General features: G+C 44.1%; 1 protein-coding gene across 1 annotated transcript in view; it reads left to right on the forward strand.

Moving 5' to 3' along the window:
• Nucleotides 1-25,629, forward strand: part of MALRD1 (MAM and LDL receptor class A domain containing 1) — a 3,359,462-nt gene that overhangs the window by 2,974,357 nt on the left and 359,476 nt on the right. The window lies entirely within an intron of this gene.

Genomic DNA, 25,629 nt, shown 5'->3' on the forward strand with positions numbered 1-25,629 from the left:
TACTCCATAGCTTTCTGCATGCACCTTCAACCAATGTATCCACGAGTCTCCAAAAATCCAAACAATCTGTTTTTTGAAACACACAGCCATAGCTATCTGTTCTTCTCTCAGCAAAAAGAGTATCTGAGAAACTCTCTCCTGGCACAACACACCCACTAAACTTTCCTGACCAATCCCTTTCTCTGCTCATTCTCCTTTGCACGGCTCCCCAACCCAAAAATCCCCAGATGTAACACCCGATGTCCGCTGACTACTGCCATGTCCGCAGACATATCGTAACATGAACAGTCCTTCTACCATTTCCTTTTCACTTTCTGTGCCATTCCCTCATTGGATATAGCTAAGAAGTCACATGAACATCCACCAATCACATCCAAGACCTCTACATCTAACTGCATCATCAGAGATCAGCATTTTAACTGTACTGTTAATCTCTCTGAGTACAAGTGTCATATCATTGGAAAGCACCTTCTACCAGAAATACTGTACAAGTCTCCAAGATTTCTACTTGCAGCTGCATGCATATCCATGCGCATGAACACAAACTAAAGGTATGCATATTTTCTATATAGTACATGTACAAATTTTATAGATTCATATAAACAGATTAACTGACTTTTAGCTTGTATAATCTATAAAATGAATTTACTGTCATTTTTTCCATCTCCTAAAATCAACTGTCACTTCCAAACCTATCTGCTATTTAATTTCTTTTTACACACACATTTTCAAAGCATGTTGAACTAACATATTTAAAGTACAATATGAAGAGTTAACATACTCAAACAAAATTGCATGCACAGTATGTTCAAAAATCAAACAACAATACTTGTACAACAATGTAAACATGTATTTACTTATATTTATATACTGCGTAAACAGCCCATGGCATTGAGGCGCTGTTACTTACAAGAGCTTAGTTACAGAAATAGTGGTATTCAGTGGTACATTATGAATTCCACAAGGCATACAAAGGATTTTTTGGTTGGTACAGTTAGTCATTACAATAAGGTTTATGCATTAAGAACATATGATATGTATTCAACTGGTGCGACACATCTTATGTGAATGAGATATTTTTCATGATTTTGAGGAAGGCACTGAGGATCAATGTCAATTAAAAAAATCAATGTCTAAATTAAAAACAATGATATATATAAACAAAATTCCTTATTTGTTTCCTTTACAATTGCATAGAAGAACATTCTCCTGAAAAGAAGCAGCCGGATTTGAAGTACAAACAACAACTAAAAAGAAACCTGCTAATTTCAGAAAAAAAGTAAGTCGAATACCACCATATTATTTGTAATATTATTCAAACACACTGTAAGGTTAATTCATGCTATTTCTGTGTCTCAAAATAGATATTGTGCACCATTCTGTTTACAAATCCCCATTTCTTAAACAGAGATTTACAGGCAGAATGACGCACAATTTCTTAGTTTTCGACACACAAATAACCCAACTCAACCCCTAGAATTTTGATATTATAGAACAAATAACTGTTTTAATTGTATACCATTAGATTTACTATTTCTACTTCTCCACACCACCAGCTTACTTTCTACTATCATCTGAACCCCAGTTTAGTAGCACATAATTTCAAGAATAGCCATCCCAACTAGTTGTAGTTGCCCAATGCACAATCACACACCATAACATACATCTTTATTATCTTACTCACACACTCATGCAAACAGCACACATAGATTAAGAACACCCCAACCCATACCTTCTTTATTTTTTTCAACAGACCCTAAAGAATGCCTACCAAAAATCAAGTCCGTAGAAAGCAACGCAGAAACAGAGCAAATGGAAATAGACATGTCCAAAACAAGCATCCATCTCTAGCAGAATTTGTAAAAAAAGCTAAAACAAAACAGCTAATACAGTCATTTAGCGAAACAAAACAAGCTTCAAGTACAGAAACTTTGCCTCCTCTATTAAAATGTAAAACAAACCACAAAACAATTAACAAAAAATCAGCTACCACTACAGATAAAACTGTTCCTATAAATCTTGATATAGTGCAAACTAAGCATACCAAAAAAAGTATTTTAGAAAAAATGATTCGTCACAGAGTCCTGCAAAATCATATAAAAACAGGAGAGAAATCAAACTCAACCCTTAAAACCTATCGTAGGAAATTAATCTTAGAAGCGTTGATAGACAGTGCAATCCTTCTCAAAAGAAAGTTATTTATTTTAGTGTTAAACAAAATGAAACCACTAACAAAACTAATGACTAAATTACAAAAAAGACTTCTCAATAAACGAAATGTCAACAGAAATAACTTCTTAAGTATCTGTGGAGGTGAATGGAGTCACACTACAAGCACAGAACCATACTTTAATGAAGAAGCATACAAACAAAAGCAAACAAATACAATTGCCATACATAGCAGTGGACGAGGTTATGAACAAGTTAATAATACCATAATGGAACAAGAAATACTGCTTACAAAAATATCCCCAGAAAACTTAGAATTACCTCTCCATTCAACTGAATCAGAACGTCTAGTATACCAATGGCCATGCACGTCAATGTGTAACATTCCCAAAGAATCATTCAAGTCTTTACGCCAATTCCTCAATCAATATGTGAAAGGCAAAGACAAAATGAAAATTAAACTACTGCAAAATATGGATACCTGTCCAATGTACAAGTACACAGGACTACAAGGACATTCATTGGCCTGCATTTCAGGTCCTACTTGCAAAACCACATTCCATTATATCAAAATGATATCAACACATCCTTCAACTATAAGAAATCTAGTCTATAAACTGCACTATGATAAAAGTCCTGCTTTAGCACTAGCCAATTTAAATAACATTCTTTTACATGGTACAGCAAAAGACCTACTTGAAGAAATCGACTATATCCAGAAAAAATATTTTGCAAGTGAAAGCCACTTACAGAATGAAATAGCTTTAAAGCAAATTAGCAACAATTCTATGCATGGCAACCTTTTACTACACACATACAAAAAAGAAATGCTGAAATTTAAAAGTACATCTGCTGAAATACCAAACCATGTGTGTGTATGTTGCCGTAGAACTTTCTATAAAAGTAACATAAAAACTGTAGACATAACATATAAAATAGAAAACAATGAAGATTCTAAATGGTTTGAATTAGCTCTCTACCTTATAGCAGAAAACAAATACGAAATAACTAACTCCTTAATACTTTGCAGTTACTGCACTACAAAACTTGACAACAACCAAATTCCTGCACATGCTATCACAAATTATTTTGAATATTTCCAATACCAAAACCCCTACAACAACTCAATTTATATAAGAGCATCATAATTCAAACAGTGCACCCATTTCAAGCAATAATACGCCTTCAACCAAAAACAGCAAAATTAACTCCCACTGAATTAGTGAAAGGTGTTTGTGGAAAAGTAGTGTATTTACCATTAGATCTAAAAGAAAATGTGCACACTCTAGGAGTGCAACGTCCAATGGAGCAATCTTTAATTATCTTAGTAAATGATGTACCTAAAAAGACACAAAAATTGGCAACAACTGGTAGATTTACATAAAGTTAGACACGCTTTGACATATCTAAAAGACAATAATGAATACTACAAAGAAATTAATATTGAAGAAAACTTGAAGGATACCACTGAAATAATTAAAGAGACACAAGAAGCTGGTCAATTTGAGCTCCTAGATCCTGCTACAATATCCAATACTTTAGACCGTTATACAATTCACCCATTGCATTCTAATGACACCGTAGAAGATGCACTAGAAACGTACCAAATGCATCAAACAAAAGGATCACCAATCAGCATATGGGAAAAAAGTATAGAAGCACATGCTTTTCCTCTACTTATTCCTACTGGCAAAGGAGGAAGGTACGATGATAGACCTATTCAAATAACAGCATCAGAATATCGCTCATTACGGATGTATTCTGAAGATCCCAGATTTAGACAAAATGTGGAATACATATTCCCCCTACTCTTTGAAAGTGAACTAGCAACTTTATGTTTCGCAGTTGCACACACATTAAAATCAGGAAAATATGTCAGCTACACAATTATTACAAAAAGTGCAACAAAAAGATGAGGTTTTACAATCAAATATTACAAATCATTTAGCAAGTATGCGTGGTACTAAAGAATACTGGTTTCAATGTCACGGAGATGTACGTTGTATGATAAGAAACCTTGGCCCACCCACTTGGTTTGTTACATTAAGTTGTGCAGAATATGCATGGGAAGATTTACATGATTTCCTACGCAAATCAAACAAAAACAAAACAAACATAGATATACTAACACCTGGAGAACTTTGTTCTCTAGATCCTGTTAATGTTTCAAGATATTTTCACCATCGCTTCCTTGCTATGCTACACTTTATTTGTAACAAAAATGCTCCTCCACTTGGAGAAGTGCAACACTTCTTTTGGAGAAAATAATACCAAGCCAGAGGAGCACCACATATTCACATGCTTTTATGGATTAAAGATGCTCCTAAATTTGGTCAAGACAGTGACGCCACTGTTTTACAGTTTATTGAAAAATATGTCACTGGTCAAATTCCATCAGAAGCAACAAATAGTGATCTTCAAGCACAAATTTTACAATTTCAAAGACACAAATGTGGCAAATATTGTCATCGCAAATACGAAAACAAAGGGAAATACTACACCAAATGCTGCTTTGGTTTCCCTAGACCGGTTAAAAAACAGGTCAAGTGAACAACTTCATGTCTTCAGTTAGACATAGTGTTGAAGGCAAATCACCTAAAAATACATATTACATAAAAAGAACAGAAGAAGAAAAATATATCAATGATTACAATGCAATCAGTGCCCACTTATGGAATGCAAACATAGATGTGCAGTACATTACAGACAATTCCACTGCAGTTGCACGATATGTTATAGCATACTTAACCAAAGCAGAAAAAACAGAGCTACAAGACCTCTGGAATGACCTGTCATCAGTCAAAACACTGTCTCAAAAATTATACAGCTTGGGCATAAAAATGTTCTCCCATAGAGAATGTGGCTCCTATGAAGCAGCAGATCGTTTAACTGGTACTGCTTTGTATGGAAAATCTGTGTCATGATGCCTACCTCCAAGGAGCCAGGTCCGACCCAGCAACCCCAGAGGCAGGCATCATTTCCCCCAGGGGAGTGCCAGCGGGCCCAAGCTGGGGCCCTTTGGACGCAGTCCTGGCGCCTTAGGCGCCAGGCTCATGTTGGACCTCTGTCCTGGCGCCTTAGGCGCCAGGCTCATAAAGCTAGACATGTGTTCAAGTGTTTTAATGTGCACTTACCTGATGCAGACCATGCTGCCACATCCAGGCCCTCTTGAGGCCTGAATAGGAACTACTTTACCTGTGGGACTGCTTTCCACCCGGGTGTGGTCGGGGAAGGATACATACCTGATCGGAGGAAGGATACACACTTGGAACTTCTTCCAAAGCTATTTAAACCACACCCGATCAGCAACTCACGCTTCGCGTTGTTCTGCTCCTCGCAGCTGGACGCTCACTGTGTCAGCTCCTGCATCTGGACTTCAGCCACGCCTGTCAGCATCCTGGGTCACCTGCAAAGGGAGACAAGAGACCTACCAGCTAATCTGCACCACAGAGACATCACCGACGATCCTGAAAGGGAAGACATCATTTTTAAAAGCATTTCGTTACGATCGCTGCAGCGCTGCATTTCACTCACCTTTCCTGGGTTCCTCCATCTTCAGCAGCGATCATCCGGATACACAGCCACTTCCCAGAGCCTAGAGAAAAAGACAAGAATAAGAGGTGAGAGAAGGAAGGGAATAAGAAAAGCTCAGTTTCCTTCTAAGACTTACCTGTTGGGTCATTCCCATTTCATTTCGGGTCTTGCTGCTTCCAAGCAGGACCCCGGCCCCTATGGGGAAAAAAGACAAAGGCCCTCATTACGACCCTGGCGGAAAGGGGAAAACGATGGCGGAAATGCAATACCGCCATCGAATAGCGCTCGGTGCGACTATGACCCGTCACCGCAAAGTACGAAGCCATTAGCGACACCGTAGTGAACGCCAACGCTAACTGCACTAAGCACGCGCGCGCGCGCCATGCCAAACCGCAAACACCACCATGGTGCAACGGTACGCCAATTCCGACCCTAGCGGACATGTACCTAACGCCATCAGGCATGGCGGAATGGACCATTCCGCCATGGCGAGAAGTACGGCATCGCGAATCAACCGTAAACGGCCCCACTGAGTGCCTGTACACCGCTCCCTGCCCACAAAGTACAACTCCCTGTAGGTGCAATGAAGTCACAATGCAACCATTGAAATGCACAAAGCACCCATGCATGCCAACGAACAAAAGAAACACAAGAGGGGCCAATGGGAGCTGCAGGGCACAGATGGCACGAATACAGAAGCCATCCCAATGGACATGACCACAGTCCCCCCCCCGAAACGCACGCAAACACAGGCACCTGTGACCAGCAACATTCCGAAAATCACATCATTCCACCAGTCCACCTGGCTGACCGCCATCTGTCACACAAAACCCAATCCCCCGCCCCTGAGCATGACAACATCCAAACTGTCATATAGGCAGCCCCCATCCCTGACCTCACGGGCTCAGTAGGCAAACGCGCCCAGCACAGTACCACGCAACTAAACCCCGAAGCAGGAACCCAATGCAGATCTCCTCACAATACATCGCCCCACATATAGGCACATGCCACATCACTTGCAAAGAAAAACGCTACACGGCCCAAATCAGAATAGAAATTTAATGCACAACAAAATCACCAAGCCCATACAGCCATCAGGCCATGAACTCCAAAACACATTTCACCATTGTGGGCTGCATCCGCAAGAAATGACCAGCCACTACTTGTGTGACGCCCTGTCCCATCATGGTACACAGAGCCACAATCACGTACGAAAAGGCAAAAAGGAAGCGCACACAACCGCAGGGCCGTCCCAATGGGGAGGCACTAGTCCAGCTGAAAGGCCGAAATGTTGCTCCGAGCCACCAGTACTGCGTAAGGGCATGTGGGCCACTGGCGATCGTCCCATAAGATCGTAATGCTGCACCACCGATTAACACGAAGCAGCAGGTGTCGGGAGTAAAATCCATCTGCAGGAGTGGCATACAGATGGCAGTGGCAAAAGGGGAGGAGATACCTGTCAACCAAAAGAAAAGAACAAGAACAGAATGGCCATCAGAACTACATTCGAACAACTCACTTCAATGAGCACACGAAATCCACAGCCATATGCATGCCAGCCCACTCCAAAGGATCATCAACACCCCAAAGCCACTTGCGACTCATAACCATCTATACCTAGGTGTAAACACCATCACGAACGAGTGTACCTGTGCATGCGTCTGCCAAAACAGAATCCATCAGATGGGAATGTTAACGTGCTTGGACACAAGTGTCTGAGGGCGCGTCGAGACAGGGAGGGCTCAACAAGGCCAGATAGACGATGGTCCCACTATGGCAGCCCTGCATCACATAGCGTAGGGGAGGCGGATAGATCCCAAGAAGCCCTGTACATGCCAAACTCTGCACCAAATCACCTGCCCATGCATCCATTCATCATTCCCTCATCCCGGGATCAAAACGCCTGAATAATTACTCACATGACATTAGAAACGTCCATTGAGTCTGTGCGTAATGCAGCCTGCTACATCCACAGTGCCCCAGCCCGTAAATCCAGTGTTGTGAAGTAACATGTATTTGGGAATGGCCGGCCTCATCGCCCACGTAGCTATTGCGCATCCCAAACTATTCATATCAATCATTGCTCCCTCGCCATGGGCCCTGTCTCAAGGACATAGAACAATAGAACGTTATATTTGCAGTCAGACCTGTGGGCATCTCCTCGCCGCTAGCTGGAAACCGAAAGCGCCGCCCTTCGAATTCCTCATTTGCAACATCACGTCGAAAAGGCATCTCTGGCCGTTTGAAATCACTAATTATTCCATCGAGTGCGGCTGTGTGTGAAAATGGCAACTGCCTTCACCCACAAATGGGACGCCCCGCCCGTCGTTGCAACTCGGTACAGTGATGCATGAGGGCCCACCGTTACTCGAGTACTACGTTCCACTGACCCTTCACAAGTCCGTTCGCGACTGCACAGATAGTATGGGAAACAATGGGACCACAGCAGAATGAACATATCAACCAATCTTACACGCCCATCGGGTACAAATACATGATTGCAATAGCAAGATACCATTACCCGAATTGCAGCGTAGTGCGCGGGACGTGCTCGGCCAAAGGGGAGAGCCGTTTGCACAGGTGGAATCAATCACCACAGGTGGAGGCCATACAGCCTGAAAACACATAAATTGCACAGCCAGTCTCCTCCCACAACCACAGCGAAATGCTACCGGCAGGACTCGCGATGTTGGCCCTGGGGGACCTGATAGCACTGCAAGTGCTCCGACTCCAAGAAGAAGACGAACAACAACCACAACCAGCCGCACGGAGGAGACGCAGGAGGAGGAGGAGGCCAAGGCAGGGCCAGCAAGGCCCAGCAGCACAGCCACTACCACCACGCAGGCAGCCCGCAATCCCACGCCTCCGAGCACATCCGTTCAACCTCACTGATGAGCAGATCCACACCCTCTACCGTCTGGACCGGGACACCATAGCCGCCATTGTGGACATGACACAGGCTGACCTAGTCAGCATGATAGATAGCCCAACCGCAATCCCACCCCTACTGAAGGTGGTGTCTGTACTCCACTTCCTGGCCACAGGCACCTACCAGCACACAGTCGGACAGTTGCATGGCATATCACAGCCACTGTTTTCACGGACACTATTCCAAGTGCTCGATGCCCTCCTGCAGCACGCAGACGACTACATCTCCCTACCACGCTCGGAGCAGGAAATTACGAACACAAAAGTGGGATTCCATGCACTTGCCGGCATACCGGGTTGCATTGGTGCCATCGACTGCACCCATGTTGAATTGGTCGTCCCACATGCCATGGAGGCCCAGTACCGCAACCGAAAACAATTTCATTCCCTGAATGTACAAATGGTGTGTGACTCCAACAGGATCATTACGCATTGTTGTGCCCGATTCCCTGGATCAACCCATGATTCCATGGTCTTGAGGAACTCTACCATACCACGCTACATGGAGCGACACGCAGGGAACAGATCCTGGCTACTCGGTGAGTCTCATTGCATGCATGATGATGTGGGGTATGTGATTTGGCAATGTACTGGCAGGAAGGGGGGGGGGTGTGCGTACGTATCAATGGCATTCCACATCCTACGTTTATCGTCCACATACAGGTGATGCTGGATATCCACTGAAGAGATGGCTCCTCACACCAGTCCGGAACCCACGGGACCAGCATGAGGAGGACTACAACCATGCCCACTCACGTACCCGTGTAGTCATAGAACAGGCATTCGGCCTACTGAAGACTCGTTTCCGCTGCCTCAGCAGGTCTGGCGGGGCACTCCTGTACCGCCATGAGAAGGTTGCAAAGATGGTCATGGCATGTGTCATGCTCCACAACATGTGCGTACGTAGAAATGTGCCCATGCCCCCTGACGCTGAACTGCAAGCACCGGATGATGGTCATGATGAGGGTGGGGATGTGGCAGCACCTCAAGGAGTCTGCGAGGCACCGGAGGGCCGTGACATCCGTCAGCATCTCATTGATGTATGCTTCTAGCACTCACGCCTGGGGGCTGATACATGGACACGGGACTCGTGGCACTGCGTGTGTCTGGGACATGCACAATATGGACTGTACGCCTATGATGGCCTAGTACACAAAGATCAATGTCCACACATCTCATTGGGTGATCGTGCACTTTTTATGGCATATGTGATATCATGTTGAACACCCTATCGACCCGCCACCCAAGTGAGCCCAACACACCCCCTCCACCCTCCTACCTCCCACCCGAACACCAGTGTCCAAAGATGCTCATTGTCAGTGGCCTGTCGCTATTGCAAGCCCCCTCTGCGGGTATCAGGGGCACCCCTGCCTGTGGAGCGCAGGTTCCTCCCTGATCTACGTTGGGGGCTGCCCTGGACGGAACTTGCAACGGATGATGTGTCTGCCTGCTCACGTCCATGCATGTCCCTAAGGGTTTGCGAGAGCTCAGTGAGCACACGGCGCACTGCGGCAAGTTCGGCACATACGTCTTTGGACGTCGCATGCAGTTCCCCCCTCAGGCTCTCGGTGCTTCTCTCCATTTGGACTCTCAGGCTCTCGGTGCTACTCTCCATTTGGACTCTCAGGCTCTCGGTGCTACTCTCAATTTGTGCCCTTAGCGTCTCTGTACATCTCTCCATTTCTGCCCTAAGTGTCTCTGTTGATGTTTCTATGTCTGCCTTGGTGCCCCCACATTCATCGGCATGGTCCTTGAGGAGTGTGGCCATTTGCTGCTGTTGGACGATTAACTTGTCGAGGGACTGTTGCCTCTGCTGGGCCATGCCCATTTGCGGGGGTGTCACAGAGGGGCTGTTGTCCTCATGTTGCCTTGCCACAGGGATTGGGGGGGATGGCCAGTCGTCGTCTTGTGGCTGCACCTGCGTGGTATCCTCATGTTGTACGGGATGGGACAGACAGGGGGATTGGGACAGGTCATGGATGGATCTGACCTCGACATCCCCGTCTTCTGTGTCCGAGCATGCTGCCATCAATGGGGTGTCACCTATGGTGCTGCTGCCACCAGAGGCAGTGCCTTCTGTGGCATCCATTGGGGGGACCTGTGGTGGTGGTGTTGTGGCCATGCTGGCTGCTGGGGTGCCTGTTGATGTTCCCTCCTCTGTGCTACCACCTGATTTGTGCTGCTGCCGTGTCTTGATGCGTGCAGCTGAGGTGGAGGGTCTCTGGCCGTTGGTCTTGGCCCTCTTTGCAGGTGTGCTGGTAGGGGTGTCCTGTGGCTCGTCGTTTGGATCGGACCCTGTGGTGGAGTAAAGGAGGGCGAGGGTTATTGATGGGTCTGTGGGAATTGGAATGGCATTGTATCACATGCTTTGGGGTGGTACCTGAGGGTGATTTGGGTCGGGGCCTTGGAGGTGCTTTGATTTGTGTGTGGAGTGAGGGTGCAGTTGTTTGGCAGCCTGCAGTTTGGGTGTGCCTGCTGCACGTGTAGTGCGTGTATTAGGGGTTTTTAATTATTTATGTATTTATTGTGGGTTTTAACGTGCGCTATCAGGCCGATGTGTGTGGACGTTATCCTGGACATGTGTTTCTGTTGCACTATGTGGACGCATGGTGCTTCACATGGATGGACTGTGTGGCTTGTTATATCTGGCCCACCTACCTGAATCTTCGGATGTCTGCACTCCTTTCTCCATCCCTCCGACTCCCTCAATGCTCTCCATTCCGATGGTGGAGGCACAGATTTCTTCCCAGGGGGTCAACTTGATGGGTGATTCAGGACCTCCCCCGGTGGCTGTGGCAATGTTGCGGTTGGCAGAGAGTATGCTGCGGACGCGTATCCGCAGGTCGTCCCATCGCTTGCGGCATTGCTGTGGGGTGCGGGGTGCGGTCCCCACCGCACTTACCCGCTGTGCCACCAGAGCCCATATGGCCTTCTTGTTTGCAAGTGCCGTCCTGGTCATTTGCGTGGAGAAGACCACGGCAGCATTCTCCTGGAGGGTCTCTGTTAGCACGGTGAGTTCCTCACGGGAGAAGTGGACCTGCCGCTTGCGGTCGCACGCTTTCTTCGCTGCTTTTCCCATTTTTCTTGGTTTCGCTAGGGTGGTTGACGGGGTGGGGTGTGTCTCAGGGTAGTGTTTTTAGTGGTTGTGTGGTTTTAGTGTATTTATAGGTGTACGCCGGGATGTTTCCCGTTCCGGGCCCGTGTTTTAACTTCCGTTTCCGTATATTTCCGGCCACCGTACTTTCCGGTAGGCGCACACTGCGGTGACCGCTAAGAGGGGTGGCGGTATTGCACCTGGGGCCCCGTACGGCGGCGGTGTGGGCCGTTTTGGGGTCTTTTCCGCCATCGCGGACTTTGCACTTCCGCCATGCCGTGGTGCTCGTGCCCGATGGGTCGGAATGGGCCGCACTTTGCTCCTTCGTGCAATGGCGGAAACGCTATTTACGCTGTGGCGCTCCGGTCAGTCGATTTCCGCAAGGGTCGTAATGAGGGCCAAAGACATTAGATGAGCGAATGCAAAAACATTACCTGAGCGCTCATCTAGGACTTACCAGATCTTTACTGGAACTGCACGTTTCACTTCGGGTCGGCGCCATATCTCCGGCATTCCGAACCCCGGCCCCTATGGGGAAAAGACATCAGCGCTTTGTTGCAAGAAGTCTCCAAAGGAATCTTCATTCATCACCTGAAAAAAGACAATGAACATTATTATTTAAAGCTTGAACTTTTGAACTTGCAACAGAACTTTTACAGCGCCTTACCAGTATAATCAAGCTTACCTGAACTCCCACCCAACCTCAATCCAGTGAAGTAACTGGGTTCAACGCGCCCCTGCGTCAAAATCAGGATGGAGAGCTCGTCCTTTCAGACCCTAAGGTGAGACTTCATAGGGAATCGTGGAAGGGTATCGTGGAGGGTTGGAAGAGAGTGGGAGGCTTGAGCATAACTCAGTCAGTAGGCAATACTCCCTTTTCACGCACAGGGGAATATTCCTGCGAGCCGGAGAAGCCAGAGTAGAGGGCCCTTCCTGTCCATCTTCAGAGTCCTGCGCTTCACCATTGAAGAAGCATCAGCACTCGATGCCAGACCTGCGCCTCCGTGGGAATCAGGTGAGCGTTACAGAACGCAAAGCCTACCCACAATTTCCCACCCGGGCGCTATGGAGACTTCCGAGACTGACCAGCTGGCCCAGCTTTTGGGGGATTTATGGGCAGAGGTGCACTCAGCCCGCCAGGAGACTAACGCTCTCAAAAGAGAACTGATCTTATCTAAGGAAAGAACTGATGACCTAGCCAAAAGGTTATTACAGGCCCAGGCAGGGCACACTCCTTTACCTAATTCCGGAGACATTTCCACATCAATGGGTTTGAGTAACCCGGTACAAATTAATCTACCTGGACACATGCCTTTGGCCCCGCCTGAACGTTTTGCGGGGGATCCCAAGAAATATGCCGTCTTTATGAACCAATGCCGTTTACACTTTCTATGCAGACCCGGAGCCTTCCCTAACGACCAGACCAAGGTAGCCTTTATACTATCTTACCTCAGTGGCAGTGCTGCAGATTGGTCTATTCCATTGGTAAATCAGGATGATCCCATTCTCCAGAATTTTCAGGGCTTCCAGGCCATCATGGAAAGATTGTTCGCTCGACACTCTCAAGGACAGGCCCTTGATAACGAACTGCTATCCTTACGACAAGGTAATCAGGATCTTCTGTCCTACATAGCCACCTTTAACAGACTGGTTGTGGAAACTGGATGGCCAGAAAGCAAAAGGATCACATTGTTTCATCGAGGCCTGCGCGGAGAGCTTAAGGATGTTCTAGCTCAGATAGTAAACCCACCCCAGGTCTGCGCAGACTACATTGACTTGGTGGTTCAACTTGATCACAGACTTCAAAATAGAAAGGCAGATCGGTTCAAGTATGAAAACCGAGCACCGATCAAAACCCACGCTACCTCCAAGAGTACCGACGTATCTGAACCTATGCAAATCGGTGGTGTTAAAGGACCATTAACGCAGAAAGAACGAGAGAGAAGGCGGCAAATGCAACTTTGTCTGTATTGCGGGACTTCCGGTCACTTTCTTCGAAATTGTCCAGTTAAACCACTTAAGAAGGTGGTTGGAGCTACTGATAACGAATTAGTGACACCTGATTCGGGAAACGACCTAGCCCGGCAAGCGTAGGGGTCCGCTTGCCGAGCTTGCAAACTAACTCTTTGACCTCGCATTTCGTCATGCCAATGGTGCTCGTGGACCCAAAACAGCCTCAGCAGTTGCATGCTATAAAAGCATACATCGACAGTGGAGCTAGTGGAAATTACATAGACCGTGAATTGGCTTCCAGGATTAAGCTTCCTCTCCGCCCGAAAGTAACCCAAGATGTCATTACTACAGTAGATGGAACCGAAATAGCCTCAGGGCCTGTAACGCATTCCACTGTTGAAGTGACACTGGTGGGTCAGGATGGACATCGGGAAGCAATCGTGTTTGATGTGATCAAGGCCCCACAATTTCAAGTAATTCTTGGAATTCCTTGGTTAGAAACACATAATCCCAGAATTTACTGGCGAGCAAAGAAGATAAGTTTTCCTGATTGTGAACCAACTTGTTATCCAAGAAATCCAGCTATGGGTCTAGCCACAGCAACTTCCACCCCTGTACAACTACCGTCAGAATACCAAGAATTCCAAGACGTTTTTCAGAAAGAACAGGCTAACACGTTACCTCCCGATCGGTCTTATGATTGCCAGATCGATCTGGTACCCAATGCTCAACTACCTTGTAGTAGGATTTATGCTCCTACGGAACCTGAGAACCTGCATTTGCGTCAGTATTTAGATCAGTACCTAGCCAATGGTTTTATTCGCCCGTCCAAGTCTCCTGTCTATTCAGCTCTGTTCTTCGTGCCAAAAAAAGAAGGCGACCTTAGAACGTGTATAGACTATCACGCCCTAAATCAAATAACGATTAAGAATCGTTATCCTCTGCCCTTGATCCCTGAGCTTATCGACCAGGTGAAAGACACTTGTGTGTACACCAAGTTAGATCTCCGAGGAGCGTATCACCTGGTGCACATAAAAGAAGGCGACGAATGGAAGACTGCATTCCGCACCAAATTTGGGCTCTTCGAATATCAGGTGATGCCCTTCGGTTTGTGCAATGCACCTGCCGCCTTTCAATACTTTATGAATGATGTTCTTCGGGAACTTATCGATGTCTGCGTCATTGTTTACATTGACGACATCCTGGTGTACTCTTCTTCAGAATCTGATCACAGAAAACATGTTAGGGCAGTTCTTGAGAAACTGCGCCAGCACAGACTATTTGCAAAACTCGAAAAATGCGTTTTTCATACCACAGAAGTTGAGTTTCTCGGATTCATCCTGACACCTCAAGGAGTCCGAATGGACTTGCGAAAGGTGGACGCCATCCTCAAATGGCCATCTCCAAGCTCGGTGAAGGGAGTTCAGAGCATGCTCGGCTTTGCCAATTTCTATCGAAGATTCATTCCGGAATTTTCCCGAACAGTCCAACCCATCACCGCTCTCCTAAAGAAAAACAAACGCTTCGAATGGACTCTTGAGGCCGAACAAGCCTTCCAGGACCTGAAAACCAAATTCACCTCTGCACCTCTATTGAAGCACCCGCACCCAGATCTCCCGTACATAGTAGAAACCAATGCTTCCAGTTCGGCCATGGGAGCTGTCCTGTCGCAAAGAGACCCAAAAACTAACCAACTACACCCAGTGGCCTTTTGGTCCAGAAAATGTTCTCCTCCTGAAATCAACTACGCAATTACCGATAAAGAGTTACTGGCCATCAAATCTGCTTTCAAGGCTTGGCGTCACTACCTTCTCGGGCAAGACACACCATCACCGTAATTACGGACCACAGAAACTTACAGTATTTAAAGACGGCCAAAGCTCAATCTTCACGACAACTCTGATGGGCTCTATTCTTTGCGGAATTTGATTTTGTAATTACCTATCGCCCTGGATGCAAGAATGGAAAAGCAGACGCCTTATCCCGGATTGACATGGAAGAATATAATTCAAGCTTAGAACCTGTGCCCATCATACCTGAGCAAAGAATCTTAGGCTTAACTTCATTGCAATCTATTGAGGATATCCAAACGCAAGTAAAACAACTTCTAGACTCTTCAACCTTACTGGAATGGAGTCAAAAGGGTCCTCATTACACCGTTAAGGATGACTTACCCTACTTCCAGGAGCGGTTGTTTCTGCCAAGTAAAGAATTGCAAGAACTTGTTATTGCCCATCATCATGAATCTTTAATGGAAGGACACCCTGGTATCGCTAAAACGGAGGAAAAAATCAAACGCCACTTCTGGTGGCCTTCTTGGAGAAAAGACATAAAGTCTTTTGTACTGTCTTGTGGAATTTGCGCCCAAAACAATGCTCAAAAGAAAAGGCCAGCCGGCCTACTTCAACCCTTGGATATTCCACCAGCACCATGGCACACCCTGTCAATGGACTTTATAACAGATCTGCCTCCTTGTGCTGGTTACAACACAATCCTTGTAATTGTGGACCTATTCTCCAAAATGGCCCACTTCATCCCTTTAAAGGGTTTGCCGTCAGCTTCCACCTTGGCCAAGGAATTCCTGGAGAATATAGTTCGCATACATGGTTTCCCTTCCATTTTAGTCTCGGATCGTGGAAGTCAATTTATCTCACATTTTTGGAAGAAGTGTTGCCAACTAGCACAAATAGATGTGCGGTTATCCACCAGCCACCACCCCCAGACCGACGGACAAACCGAGAGAACCAATCAGACTCTCGAGCAATATCTTCGGTGCATGTTACACCAATCCGAGTTAAATTGGAAAGACATCCTTTGGATCGCAGAATATGCATACAACAATTCAGTGCATTCTGGAACCGGACAAACCCCCTTTTATAATTTGTATGGTCACCATCCTCGGACCTCTGATCTAGATCCACCTCTGACCCTGGAAATGCCCGCAGTAAATCATCTGCATTCCACAATAACCCGAGCCTTCAAAGAAGCTGCAACTCATTTACAGCAAGCCAAGAAAAAGTATAAAGAAAACGCTGATTTGCACCGAAGTAAAACTCCCCCTTACCAAGTAGGAGACCAGGTATGGCTAGCAACTAAACATTTACCCCTCAAGGGCCCGCGAACCTTCAATCCCAGATTCATAGGACCTTATCCCATCAAAGCTATAATCAACCCAGTGGCCTTTAAACTGGATCTACCGTCCAACATGCGTATTCATCCAGTTTTTCATGCATCACTTTTGAAGCCAGTACAACCAGGAACCCGATTGTCCAAGCCTCCAGATCCAGTTCAAATTGAAGGGGAATTAGAATTCGAAGTTAAAGACATTTTAGACTCCAAGGTGGTAAAGTCGAAACTCTTCTATCTTGTTGACTGGAAGGGATATGGACCTCAGGAGAGATCGTGGGAGCCTAGTAACCATGTCCACGCACCTCGATTAGTACAAAGGTTTCACCGGAGATTTCCGAACAAGCCCAAACCCCCGGAGGGAAGCACCTTTGGAGGGGCCTTGAGGGGGGGTACTGTCATGATGCCTACCTCCAAGGAGCCAGGTCCGACCCAGCAACCCCAGAGGCAGGCATCATTTCCCCCAGGGGAGTGCCAGCGGGCCCAAGCTGGGACCCTTTGGACGCAGTCCTGGCGCCTTAGGCGCCAGGCTCATGTTGGACCTCTGTCCTGGCGCCTTAGGTGCCAGGCTCATAAAGCTAGACATGTGTTCAAGTGTTTTAATGTGCACTTACCTGATGCAGACCATGCTGCCACATCCAGGCCCTCTTGAGGCCTGAATAGGAACTACTTTACCTGTGGGACTCCTTTCCACATGGGTGTGGTCGGGGAAGGATACATACCTGATCGGAGGAAGGATACACACTTGGAACTTCTTCCAAAGCTATTTAAACCACACCCGATCAGCAACTCACGCTTTGCGGTGTTCTGCTCCTCGCAGCTGGACGCTCACCGTGTCAGCTCCTGCATCTGGACTTCAGCCACGCCTGTCAGCATCCTGGGTCACCTGCAAAGGGAGACAAGAGACCTACCAGCTAATCTGCATCACGGAGACATCACCGACGATCCTGAAAGGGAAGACATCATTTTTAAAAGCATTTCGTTACGATCGCTGCAGCGCTGCATTTCACTCACCTTTCCTGGGTTCCTCCATCTTCAGCAGCGATCATCCGGATACACAGCCACTTCCCAGAGCCTAGAGAAAAAGACAAGAATAAGAGGTGAGAGAAGGAAGGGAATAGGAAAAGCTCAGTTTCCTTCTAAGACTTACCTGTTGGGTCATTCCCATTTCATTTCGGGTCTTGCTGCTTCCAAGCAGGACCCCGGCCCCTATGGGGAAAAAAGACAAAGGCATTAGATGAGCGAATGCAAAAACATTACCTGAGCGCTCATCTAGGACTTACCAGATCTTTACTGGAACTGCACGTTTCACTTCGGGTCGGCGCCATATCTCTGGCATTCCGAACCCCGGTCCCTATGGGGAAAAGACATCAACATCAGCGCTTTGTTGCAAGAAGTCTCCAAAGGAATCTTCATTCATCACCTGAAAAAAGACAATGAACATTATTATTTAAAGCTTGAACTTTTGAACTTGTAACAGAACTTTTACAGCGCCTTACCAGTATAATCAAGCTTACTTGAACTCCCATCCAACCTCAATCCAGTGAAGTAACTGGGTTCAACGCGCCCCTGCGTCAAAAGCAGGATGGAGAACTCGTCCTTTCAGACCCTAAGGTGAGACTTCACGCGGAATCGTGGAAGGGTATCGTGGAGGGTTGGAAGAGAGTGGGAGGCTTGAGCATAACTCAGTCAGTAGGTAATACTCCCTTTTCACGCACAGGGGAATATTCCTGCGAGCCGGAGAAGCCAGAGTAGAGGGCCCTTCCTGTCCATCTTCAGAGTCCTGCGCTTCACCATTGAAGAAGCATCAGCACTCGAAGCTAGACCTGCGCCTCCGTGGGAATCAGGTGAGCGTTACAATCTGAAAATGTAGTATGGCTAAGTCTTGGTCCTGCCTGGTCCTGCTAAATCTAGAAAAAACGTTCTAAAATCATACGAAGATATAGAAACAATAGCCAAACATGATCCCAACAGCCAAGACATTTTAAAAAACAATTTGCTGGACACATACTACCCAAACAGAAGTACCACTTTGGAAACCATGTGTCTATACCACATAGCTTAAAACTTCACATACAAAAATAATATAAAACCCGATGAAAAAAAAGGTAGATACAGAGTGACAAATTGTGAAGGCAGCTTAGTAAAACTCACCAAACCAAATTTAATTAATCATATCAAATTGTCATTTAAGACTCCTCAACATAAAAAACTATATTACATGTCCCTGCTACAACTCTTTAAACCATGGAGAAAAGAAGAAGAAATACTAGATAACTATGACTCCTATGAAGACGCTTTCAAAGCAAATGAAAGCACTATAACTGATGTAAACTTTACACAGCACAAAACAATGTTGCACAATGAACAGCAACACAAAGACGAACTGCAGGCCCAACTAGTCAACCTTCTGTAACAGGAAGCCAAGAACCACTGGGAGAGCCACTAATAACAAATGAGGCAGAATTAGCTATGACAGAAGTAGAAGACACCATGTGTCAGTATGAAGATAAAGAAGACTTAACTATACTACAATCAAAACTAAACAATGCAGAACATAGCATTTTTGAACAAGTGACAAAAGAAATTGAACATAGTGTACAACATCAAAACAAAGAATGCACCTGACAAAATTACAAACCTATGCTACTGTACGTCAGTGGTGAAGCTGGTTCTGGCAAAACATTCTTAATCAAAATCATCAGTAAATTCCTTCAACAATTGACAAACAACAAACTGTCAGCTGTTGTCACTGCCCCCACAGGTTTAGCTGCCTACAACATAGGCGGTGTCACTTTACACCGATTACTACTCCTGCCAGTAGAACACCAAAACAAATTACAAACTTTCTACAGAAGCTGCAATGGAACTACGCAGAGTATTAAAACAAATGAAAATGCTACTAATAGATGAAGTGAGCATGGTCTCCAACCGAATGTTGGCCTTGATTCACCTCAGATTACAAGAAGTACTCAAAACAAACTAGGAAGAGGTCTTTGGAGGAAAACACCTTATTATTTTTCGGAGATCTTCTTCAATTGACACCAGTGAAAGTTGAGCCTATTTTTAAAACCTTAGGACACACACTCTGCTGTAAAACTGGTGGCAGCATTGGAAATGTCAACCTTTCACAACATTTCCAATACAGAGAATTAATAGAAAACATGTGGCAATCTGCAGATCTGACTTATGGCAACATCCTAAAAAGTATTAGATTTGGTATATCATCTCAAGAAGCACAAGCAATATTGAAAACCCGGCACATTCATGCACTTTATGGCCATAATGCATGTTCTATGGATGTTATGGAACAATTAGCCAACTCTTGCAAGCTGTTTGAAATTCAATGAAACAATGTTAAAAAAAGAAATGCAACCAATAATTGAAATTAGCGCCGCAGACAAACTAGACACACATGGTATGACACTACCCATGTGTGAACAAGCCACAACGAGACTAAATAGTTTAGAAAATTCAATCTCCAACACAGCTAGATTGGAAAAAATATTAAAATTATCCTTAAATTGCACAGTAATGCTTAAACGTAACCTTGATGTGGATCAAGGACTAGTTAATGGAGCACTGGGTACAGTTGTTGGCTTTCAAACATACCCACGTGACAACGACATTCAGTTTGTCAATATTCGCTTTGACAAACTTTCAGAAGTGAAAAGGATAGGACGCTCAAAAGCTCGATTCCTACTCTTCAAAGACATGTATGTATGAAGAGAACAATTTTCTCTAACTCTTGCAATCGCAGTAATCATTCATAAATCACAAGGTCTTACCCTAGACAAAGCATTGATAGACATTGGTAACACAGTCTTTAAAGAAGGCATGAGCTACGTAGCACTATCACGCTTACATACACTTGAAGGTCTATTTCTAATCAACTTTGATACAAGTAAAGTAAACGCTGATATTCCTTGCATTTCAGAATACAATCGACTTCGTTCACTATACACCCCCCATCTAAAAATATATCCTATTCCACAAAAAGTAAAATGTTCTAAAAGAAAACTAAATCAAACAGAAATGCAACAGGATGTCACTGCAAATCCTCCAAAGAGATTAAAAGAAACTAATAGGGAAAGTAGACCAGGTACTTCTTCAAAGTAGGTAGACAAACTCCAAAAAAAGCACTCAGATACAGAACTACCTGGTCCATTTAAACTTTCAAATGTAAATGGTGTAAGTTGCTACGCAAATGTAGCAATGAATATTCTATTTCAAATACCACAAATAGTTGACATTTACTTACACAGTACAGACCAATTGTGTTTGCAAATGTTAGTACTTCATAGAAACGCAACAAACAATCCTGACAACACGTATAATGTTTATTGAATAAGACAACAATTGGACTACTGTGCTGGAATGGTGAAATTCACTATAAACTCACAGGAAGATCCACAAGAATTTCTAATGTACTTACTACAAGTACTGGAAAACAAAAACATACCTATAAATGAAATCTTCCAGATTTCATACATGTGGAAACATACATGCACTCTGTGCAACAATGTGACACAAGAACAAATCCCCAATGAGCGCTTTGTGTATGTATCAACACCTAATTGTGAATCTGTTCCATTTCAGCAACTTGTGCAAAATGCAAACCATGGTAGATTATGTACTACATGCAATTCGGATAATCGCCCCACCTTACTAATACAAACACATAGTAAATACGCAATACTAATGCTTCTACGTTACAATGCAGATGGTTCCAAAAACAACTGCAAGCTGACTGGATTCACACATGGTCAAGTATCACTTGGTAACAAAACCTTCACAACAATAGGTATAATCTACCACGCAGGAGCCACAACCAATGCAGGTCACTATACTGCATATATAAAAAAGAATTATGGATGGTTCAAATGTAATGATATTACCATTACTCTAAAGCAGACATTACCTGAAAATCTTACAAACGCTCATTTAATCTATTAACTAAACTGTACTTAAACATTAACTAAACTTTTATTAGAAAACTATAAACTGTTACAATATGCCAACAGCTATATAGATTCTACGACAACTAAACAGATAAATGAATACCACTAAATTATATAAAAAAATAAACAGTTAGAATACGCCAACTGGTATCTAACTACCCCAAGATTTTCAATAACCAAACAGATAAATCAATACCACTACATTATAACAAAGAATAGACAGTTAGAATACGCCAACTGGTATCTAACTACCCCAACATTTTACAATATCCGAACTGATAAATCAATACCACTTCATTATAATTTCTTAAAACCAAAATGTATTAACTAAACTGTACTTAAACATTAACTAAACTTCTATTAGAAAACTATCAACGGTTACACTATGCCAACAGCTATATAACTGCCCCAAGATTCTACAACAACTAAACAGATACATGAATACCACTAAATTATATTAAAAAAAATAAACAGTTAGAATACGCCAACTGGTATCTAACGACCCCAAGATTTTCAATAACCAAACAGATAAATCAGTACCACTACATTATAACAAAAAATAGACAGTTGGAATACGCCAAATGGTATATAACTAACCCAAAATTTCACAATATCCAAATAGATAAATCAATACCACTTCATTATAACAAAAAATATACTGTTAGAATATGTCAACAGGTATCTAACTGCTCCAAAAATCTGCAACAAGCCAATATATAGAGCATTATCCAACATGGATTTTATTTTCTCCCACAGACCCAATGATTTTAGCAACAAACACAGAAACTGAGCAAATTGCACAGTACACTGGTTTGTAATCTACTAAATATGAGGGTAAAAAAAAATGTTGAAAATTCAATGTTATAAGTTGTTACAAAATACCAATACTAACATGATCTTTTCTTTTATCACAGAAATAACCAAGAAATACATGTACTCCAGTTACTAAACCAAACAGTAAGTATATTATATTAAGTACAACCATCACAGCAAATCACACCCATAGTGACTTATAACTTTGCTGCCTATAAATTTGATCTTGTCCATGCACCCAAGAATATAGACCCTGCCCACAACCACCACAGCATATCACACCCATAGTGGCTTATAACTTTGTTGCTTATAAATTTGTTCTTGGATCCAAAAGTTATAAGCCACTTTGGGTGTGAAATGCTGCAGTGGTTGTGGCCAGGGCATAGAGTCTTGGGTGCATGGCCATATGGCCATTTTGACTCTATGGCCCATAGAGTCAAACATTTCAACTATGCCATATGGACACTTTTAATGTCCGCGGACATCATGAATGTCCTTAGAACAGTTTCAACTTGCCTACGAACAGTACGGACAGACATAGCGTCCTCAGGACACCCTCATTTAGTTTATTTACGAACATCCCAGGACACATAATGTGTTCTAAGAACACTTAGAACATGCTTGTGAACTTGTGTTCTTAGAACAATTTGAAATTGCTTGCAAACAGAACGGACATGAATACCGTCCTCAGGATACCCCCATTTTATTTATTGACGAACATCCCAGGACACAAGATGTGTTCTTAGAACAGATTCAACTTGCCTGCGAACAAAAACGAACAGGCTTACCATCCTCAGAACACCCCCATTTTATTTATTGACGAACATCCCAGGACACATGATGTGTTCTTAGAACAGATTCAACTTGCCTGCGAACAAAACGAACAGGCTTACCGTCCTCATAACACACCCATTTCGTTTATTTTCGAACTTTTCAGGACACCGCTAGTGTTCTTAGAACACTTTCAGCTTGCTTGCGAACAATACGGACAGGCGTAGTGTCCTCAGAACACCCCCATTTAGTTTATTTAGAACATTTTAGAACATCCACATTGTCCACGGACAAAGCGAACACAACAGGGGAGTCTACCACCTAAATAAATAAAGCATTTAACCCATCTCTTACTCCCCCACCCTCCCCAAACTTTTTCACCCAACAACACACTCTACTAAATAGTATTTTTCAACAAAGTTTCACTGTGCTGTCCGTGGACGTCCGCGAATCAAAGATGGCGGGCGTTTCTGAAAATCTGACGTGCTTCATGCTCTTCACCGTCCAATCAACGAACACGTTGCATGTCCGCGGACATGACGGAAGCCGGTTGGCCAATCAGGACACTGTCCGCAGAGCGAACACGGAAGTGTGTCCGCGGACCGAACATAGATATCACTAATTTCTTTTTACCTATATTTGCTCATTTTATAAAAAACTACTGGATGGATTTTCACCAAACTTGCAAAATCACACTTTCGGGACCAAGTCGCTGCTCCTGGTACAAATTTGGTGAAAATCCATCCAGCGGTTTGGGCTGTAGACGTGAGCAAAGTTTTTTCCCCATTCAGTCTATGGGAAAAAAAGAAGTTTTGGGACCCCCCTTATAACTTTGCCCCCCCCCCTTAACCAAACCTCAGCAAACTTTGCAAAAAAATTCAGAGTGACCCATATACTTTTTTTTTTGCAAAGTTTGGTGAGGATTCGTCCAGGGAGAGCGAAGTTATACGCCACCCAAAAAGGGCTTTTCATATGGAAACAGCAACTTAACCATAACTACACAGCCACTACCATGGCTGTGTAATACTGATTATAGCAGAGAATATGGCAGCGGATTGGAAACTGCAACATTGTATGTGAAAGTGCGCGGCAGGCCCTATGATTGGTTGGTAACCCCATGCAACTTTGGACTTTTGGCTTTTTAACAGCACATGAGTAGAAACACAACCTAGGTACATGAGATGTGTAATATAATTTCTTGTTTTCCCAATTAGTCAATCATACGTCATCGGCCTGATCCTTAGCCAAAACCTTCTGTTTATAGTTGACCTCGTAATCAGATTACTATTCTGGAACATTGAGGGGGTATGAAAATACTGCTATCTCCATCTGGGTTTTGATTAATAGCCCTTGTTTTCGACTTCTGAGTCAGTTTTTAGAAGACCATGATTTTGTCCATTTCAGCCTTTCATTTAGGACTTTTTGAGTTTATTACCCTATCTGGCCTTTAGAGACTTGTTCACTCCACCTCACATAGGCTTTTGCCCTCATTGAATATTCAGTAGTTGTCCTTGTCTCTCCTAATCTTAGCAAAAATGTTTTACGCACGTGGTCCAAACCTTCGACTCCCTTTGTGCCTTGCAACCATCTCACAAAATAGCCTTCTTGATCCTTGGCCAATGTACTCCCTTATTATGTACCCAAAAGCAGCTTCTTCCTTAGTTCTTTAATTTGCAATCCTAGGCTTTTTGAAGTAACATGGTTTATCCTTAACACAGACTGCCATCCATTTTCTTCCAATGGCCTTCCTAAACGTTGTATGTATACCTCTTTTCTACCTTTCGGTACAGCATATTTACAATTATTGGTTAGCTCGTTATGTCATCTTTTTCATTCACGATTACTTTGTCTTTAGGTACATGTTTCTCTCTGTGCTTTAGTTACATTGTCCATTTTAAGTATTTTCATATTGTTTCAGCATTTGTTCATACATCTCCTTAATCACATAATTCTGTTAACTTCAGACTTTGTCTAGAGTTCATCCATAATGCCCACAGCCGCATTCCGGCACTTTGGAAGTGAACATCCTACTTGGTAATGTCCTTCCACTGTCTCAACATGAGGGTATCTTTTGAATAGCTGTCTGAGTGCAAATCATCTTTCATTCAATCAACGCGGTATGGACATGTCACATAAACCTGTGCTTGGGTTCACAATAGTAGCTCTTAGTATGATACTCCAATAATATAGTGGTATGAGAGCAGGGACCAGAGAAGAGGCATCCACCAGCTCCTCTACAAGCCTGTGGAGAGCTGAACGCGAGACATTGAAAGCTTGCAG

This window comes from Ambystoma mexicanum, chromosome 2q (genome assembly GCF_040938575.1).
Source record: "Ambystoma mexicanum isolate Mex_15411 chromosome 2q, UKY_AmexF1_1, whole genome shotgun sequence".
Classification (NCBI taxonomy): domain Eukaryota; kingdom Metazoa; phylum Chordata; class Amphibia; order Caudata; family Ambystomatidae; genus Ambystoma; species Ambystoma mexicanum.